Raw genomic sequence first — 7,000 nt, forward strand, 5'->3', positions numbered from 1 at the left:
AAGTTACTTCCCATGACTAGTTTAAGTTAATTGTCAAACTATCAGATAACTGACAGACGCATTGCTATTAAACTGTCTCCCATTCCTCTCCTTCCCCCACTCCACCTCCTGATTGTTCCTCTGTAATATATCTAAGCAAACATTTGTTCCACTGATCATTTCTGGGCAAAAGACATGAATCACTAGACTGCGAAAAAACCACAGAGGCAGCTGTTGATCATTAGAAACAGTCATCTTGTTCAAGCAGCCTGCCATCAGAAGGTTTCATCAGGAAACTGCTTTGGCTTGTAATGCTTTGCAGCATAATGAAAGCAAAGCGATAGAAATTAGGGCATTCCTCCTTAAAGCACATTCATTGGGCAACTCTCTCCCCCCTCCATACACACACCACCATTCAACTTAAGCTTATGTTTTATTACAGGCAATACATTAAATATTTATTTCTGCCTACATCCAGGAATAAATAATCTTCCCAGGTTAGAAACTTAACAACCCTGGAATGGATTAGAGTTTAACTTGACTCAGGATTCAGCCTTGAGATGTTTCAGTGCCGGAGAAAAAGCCCTAAAGTATGTGAACTAAAACTCAAGGGAGGTGGGTGTGTAGGCTACACCATTACATTCCCACTGGGTAACCAAATCCAGCTGTGGTCGAAGCATTTTTTTAGGTGAAAGGATGTGATTTCCATGAATATAAAGAACTAGTGTTGTAGAGTGGTTAGAACACTGGAGTTAGTCCAAAGAACCCTGGCTTCAAATCCAAACTCAACCATAAACCTTACCGGTTGAGCTTAGGCAAGCCCTCAGTTTAGTCTGCCTGTCAGGATTATTGTGAGGATAAAATGAAGGAGACAAGCACGTATGCTATCTGGAACCCATTTATGGGTTTCTTGAACAGAAAGGTAGTCGTGCAGAGTTCAGTATTTGATTTTTCCTGATATCTAATGTAGGTCCTAGACAGACCACCCGAAAATGGCGGTCTGCAGGTGCCCGTTTTAACTCCACAGGGATGCTGCAGCTGTCAAACCGTGCAACGTCCCTCCGGAGTAAAAAGAACCCGGTTTTTCCAGGTTCTTTTTGTGGTGCCCGGGTTATGTTTTGAGTGTGCTACTGGCGCACTCATGATGTGAGCAATGTGCAGTGACATATGGACGCTGCATGTCCCTTACATCAAGATGGCAGTGCCCATGTGGATGTGATGCCACCATTAGGCCACCACCCACACATACTAGAGTTCTGGAGCGTGTGGTTGCCACATGCTAGTATTGGTGGCAAGATGGTGCTTTCGGCCCGTCTGTCTCAGGCCTTAGTTAGCTAGTTTTAAATTCTGAACAGACTGTATCTAACACATATCCAGAGGCAGCCATAAAGGATATGCAGCAAAGTACAATAACATCCAAAATACCCCAAACAGTGATATCTTGATTGGCCAACCAAAATGCACAAAATATATGTTGCTTGATGAAGAAGCCGGCTCCACCGGCTTCTTCATCAAGAAAAGATATTAAAAACCATACAGGAGGGAAAAAATGTATCATGATGTACTGTATATACTCATGTAGAAATTTTAGTCAAAAAAATTGACCCCAAAAATGTGAATCAACTTATCCATGGGTCACACTGAGTACTGTACTTTAACTCTTATTTGAAAAGGAACCATTTCCTGGTGAAAGGCAAGAATAATCTGTCCTGGAAGCACTGTCCCCTCTCTATTCTCTCATTCATCCAGCCTTTATGGTGAGCACAAAGAGTTATGCCTGCTGAAATTTTGTAAATTCTTTGGTATTGTTTTCCTTTGATTCATCCTTTAGATCCTTTGTTACATTGCCCCTAAATTTTACCCTCAACTTATCCAGGGATCATATCAAAATCCATAATTGTGACTCCAAAACCTGCCCTCCACTTATACATGAGGTCGACTTATTGTTGAGTAGTCATTGTCCTCACAGGAACAGATTCTGTAAATGTAATTAGGAAATGGACAATCCCACTTCTCTTCTGCAATGCTGTATGCATCTTTAAAAACTGCCCTGCAATTAAAGGCAGGTCTTGATTTATGTTGGGGTTGCGTTCTTGAACTCACAGTTGCGATTTGAGAAATGGAGAAAAAGCCCTAAAGAAAAAGCCTCAGACAGCAAAATATCACACTACAAAATTACAGTGCTATGGTTCCACTTTAACTGCCACGATTCTGTTCTATAGAATCCTTGGATTTCCAGTTTAGAGGTACAACCAGAGAGTTCTTATGCCTCAATGTTGTTGTTGTTGGGTGCCTTGAAGTCATTTTTACTTATGGAGGCCCTAAGGCAACTCTATCATAGAGTTTTCTTGGCAAGTTTCTTCAAGGAGTGGTTGTCATTGCTATCCTCTGTGGCTGAGAGAGTGTGACTTGCCCAAGGTCACCCAATGGGTTTTTTATGCTCAAGGAGCAAATCAAGCCCTGAGTTGTAGGCCAGTGCTGAGCCCACTACACCACACTGTCTGTCACCCCTCGCCAACTTGCAGATATAAGCTAAGGATAAGGATAGTGGAATCATAAAGCTATAACTGTATTGTATCAAAGGACCAGTCTTGCTGTTCATTACCTATGTGATTTTGTGGCAAGCAGGTATCTCCTGTCGCATATAAAGTAATCCTATGGGACCACTTTACAAGGAGCCAGCATTGCTTCAGGGTACATGGGCAATGCCAATTATTCAGCAATCACATTGTAGAAATACCCATAGGAGGTACTGGAAACATTTGGTAATCAGAAGTCCAGAGAAAGAGGGTGGTTATTGGCATTGTGCAATATTGATGCAGATGGAAAACATGACCAAATAATGGTTCTCTATTGTTCACATATGTGTGCTAATATTCAAAAACTTACATCCAAGATTTCAGACAAATATCTGCACATAAACGTTTATGGGCAATAAAAATAGCATTTCAACTATGTTTAAAGCATAACTGTTATCTTTTAACAGTTTTTTAAAAAGCCCAACTACATGCTCTTTTCCTCCCCACCTCATTGTTTCTTCTTCTCCTCCTTTATAATTTTATTTCTTCATCTTCCACATCAAAGGCATGGTAGTCTATAGAAAACAAATTAGGAATGCATTATTTGCAGTGAAAAAAGTCTCAGTGAGACTTATAATTTTATTTTTTTTTCCTAGTGTGCAGAATAACATAAATCAAAAGAAGCAATAGTCTACCTTCTGTTTTGACTACTTTGACCCTCTTCAACCCCTGCCAATTTTTATCTCATTTTGGTTTAACTTTGTACATCAGAGTTTAATTTTAAAGCTGGTCCAGAAGACAGTGATGTATAGGTTACATCAAGTATAGCTTAAATTACCCTCTCCCCAGTGATTTGAAGCTGGTTGGGGCGGAGGGCCGGGCTGTTGCAGAAGGGTAGCAGTGCACAAGAGAAATGGACAGAACCTGCCCCCTGAACGGGACCAACCCTCCACTATAGAAACGTTGCTGCCAGACCCTCATATATCGATTGTTATTCTGTTTTAAAATATCTTTTTTAAAAAAAACATTGGCAAAATTTACCCCATGGATGTGTTTCACACTTGCATCAGATACAAACAGAAATGAAGACTGTGAAGAAATGATGGCATTGGGGAAACCTGCACAATAAGCCTATAGTTTTCATTCCTAAATTTGTTTGTTTTGGTGATCTATCCGGGATGTTTGCACCAATAATGAATGGCGTTTCATTGATGGCATCAGCTATCTTGAAGATGGAATGTCCACTGTGGAATAAAAGGGCTACTTATTTGGTTTTTGATCCTTACCCTTCATGCCATTGGATAGATAATTGTAAAAACTGATAGGGTTAAAAAGGCTATGAAAATCTCTTAAAGAAATGGGAGTGCCACTACATTTAATAGTCCTGATAAGGAATCTGTTCTTAGGACAAGATACTACTGTTAGAACTGAATTGAAAAAGGGGTAAGACAAGGATGCATTCTATCACCATGTACTTGTATGCAGAAGATACCATACAGAGAGCAGATTTAGACTCAGAAGGAGGAGTGAATATAGGAGGAAAGAACATCAACAATTTAAGTTATACAGACACCATATTAGCAGAAAATATCAGAGACTTGGAACAACTACTAAGAAAGATTAAAGAAGAAAGTGCAAAGGCAGGCTTACTACAGAACATAAAGAAAACAGAAATAATGACCACTGAGCATCTGCATAAATTCAACCTAGATAATGAAGAAATCGAAATAGTCAAAGATTTCCTGTACCTTGGATCAAATATTGACCAGAGTGGAGACTGCCATCAAGAATTCAAAAGAAAACAAGGAATGGAAAGGGCAGCTATTAAAAAACTAGACAGTAGCTAAAAATGTAAAGATATACAAATGAGCACTAAAGTTAGAAGTGTCCAAGTCACTGTATTCCCCATTATCATATATGGATGTGAGAGCTGGGCTATAAAGAAAGCAGACAGGAAGAAATTAATTAAGAAAAAATTAAAATTAAGAAAACTAATCTGAGGTGGCGTTGGAGACAAGTGCTGAGGACATTATGGATGAACAAATAGACAAACACATGGGTCATCCTAATTCAGCAAACATTAGGAACCAGGGGGGAATTTTCTCCCATTCCAGCCCCCCACAGGCTGCTTTGACCCACCCACCCACCCACAGCAAGCCCAAATATCTCTGTTTTCTTCTGCAATCTCTCTGAAAATTGTGACAATAATCAGCATTTTAAGATAGATTGCTGAGAAAAACAGAGGTAGGTTAAGGTACTATGAGAGGAATTTGTGGAGAGGTGATAATTTTTATATATTTTTACACATTTAGTGGGATTTCTGCATAATTTGGAGGGGGAAGGATTGCCTGAATTTTTTAAATGCACTGTTTTTTAAAATGGGGTGTTTGGGGCTTTGGGGGACTTAGCGGGCCCAGAGGCCACATGTGACCCATGGGCCACATTATGCCCACCCTGGAATACACAGTGATTCAAAGCCAGACTTTAAAGAGCTACTAAGCACTGAAAGACCCCTGCTTGAATGGGTGAATTTATTAACTTTGCTTTCTCCTGCAGTTATAGCTTTTAAATGTCATACACTTTCTCTTGAACTTACAAGGAAATGTGCACATTTTGGAAAGCTCTCATTTATTTATTTATTAATTAAAAGTGAACCAAATGAAACTCTCACCCATCCTTATGCAAATCTTCTGCATCCCAAAGTATAGCATCCACCCATAGATGCATAGAAATCTATGCATCTGTGGCTCCGCAAATGTGAAATGCCTTTCCTTTTGCATGCCTCATTTTGGCAAATTTAACCAAGTTGAAACATGATTCTTCACCAAGCCTTGTGGGCCAACCGTTAGAGTTTCATTGGATTTTGGGATTGATTGTCTTGTTGAATTGCTTTAAATTGTGGTTTTATTGTCTCTTTCCCACCCCAAGATCTCTTGTTACAGGGAATGAAATAAATATTTTAATAAATAAATAGTAAGCGCAGGTTGACCAGCCATCTTCCTTTTCCTGGACATGTCCTACATTTCAACCTTCAGTCCAGGAGGAACTCCAAAATGTCCTCCATTTTGAGCATGACTTAATTTCATCACAATGGGCAAATTAAAGGAATAATTTAAAGGTCAATTCAGCCAAAGGTTTGTTGTTAGTAAGCAAAATTTCAAGCAGATGTCTTGCTCAAAGTTCTATAAGTCTATTGCAAGTCAAAAAGGTATTTTAATGAAATACGTTCATAAAAAAATACAGCCTAGTACATAAAAAAGTGCAATAGAATAAATAAATTAAAAAGAATTTATTTTTATTAGTGTTTAAGACTTATTTTGCATGTCCTCCTTTTTTTTTGAATGGCTACATTTTGTGGTGCCTTGTCCTCCTTTGCAGTTTTGATATCTGGCCATAAGAGAAGAAATGCACGTAGACCTTTAAGATATTAAGCTTCAGGGATGCCTCTCTGTTTACCTCTTCTGTGCTTATGCTACTTGCTGGGACAGAAATAATATGAACACCCTCCTCCCCATATTTGCCACAGGGCTACACATGCATTTTGATGGAGTCAGCTAAAACCACAAGGAGACCGTTCTAGCAGCAGCCACAAAATGCGATTGGCACCGTGTCCTTAGGAGTTGGAAGTTGCAGAGTCCCTTTATCACATGACCTGCTGACCTGAAGAGCAGAACTGACCTTGTCTACATACAAGAGTCTATTGCTAAGATTCCCCTTGGGAGGACTCACCAGCTGCAAACTGATCCAGTGATTAACCCTTACATATTGTGCATGTAACACTGGAGTCATGGATAAAGCTCCACTGCATAACAGATCCTGTACTTGTAAATTGTTGCTCTTATCGCCTGCCTCCAGATTGCCTCTTTTCTTGCTTTGTGAAACTTGACCACCAAGCGTTCTTTGGCAAAGTAGTCTACATCTATAAAGGAAGGGTTATTTTTCTTTCCTTGCTTTCTTTCCATGCTTAGGAGCATGAAAAGAAAGGCTCCTAAAGTAAAAGCACTTAGTTTTCCCCTGCATCTTCACATTATAGAAATGTGTCCCCACATGTGCACACCTAAGAAAGCCTATAGCATGGAATGATACTGGTAGGAATCAATGATTTGGAGCATTCTTCCTAAAGTGCTAAAATAACCTGGCAGGCCTTGGTAGACCACATACAGATGTCATTTTTCTAGTGCAATGATGTGAATGTGTCTAAACAATGGAGATCCACCTGGGTTCATCCTGGATTTTTTTTTTAATTCTTTTTATTGGTTTCATGTCAAAAACCACACTTTAATAACATAACTAACATTACATTCAGATACTCGCTTTTTTTTAGCATGATGATGCAAATCATCACACTCATCCATTCCAGATGTTGTTCACACTTGGAACCACTCAGTGCACATCTCGCAAGTTTGGTTGCTTACACATGCAAGCATTCGAAAAGATGGAGTCAACGATGCAATGCATTCAGAACATGTTCAAGGCATGCAGAGTTTTATCTGGGTCTAATC

General features: G+C 39.5%; 1 long non-coding RNA gene across 1 annotated transcript in view; it reads right to left on the reverse strand.

Annotated features, from left to right (window-relative positions):
• Window positions 1–2,396: 2,396 nt before the first annotated feature.
• LOC121937436 overlaps window positions 2,397–7,000 on the reverse strand; it is a 27,394-nt gene continuing 22,790 nt past the window's right edge. Inside the window, exon 3 of the long non-coding RNA XR_006105140.1 lies at window positions 2,397–3,073. This is a non-coding gene — a long non-coding RNA (uncharacterized LOC121937436). The remainder of the gene's footprint in view (window positions 3,074–7,000) is intronic.

This window comes from Sceloporus undulatus, chromosome 8, assembly GCF_019175285.1.
Source record: "Sceloporus undulatus isolate JIND9_A2432 ecotype Alabama chromosome 8, SceUnd_v1.1, whole genome shotgun sequence".
NCBI classification, from domain to species: domain Eukaryota; kingdom Metazoa; phylum Chordata; class Lepidosauria; order Squamata; family Phrynosomatidae; genus Sceloporus; species Sceloporus undulatus.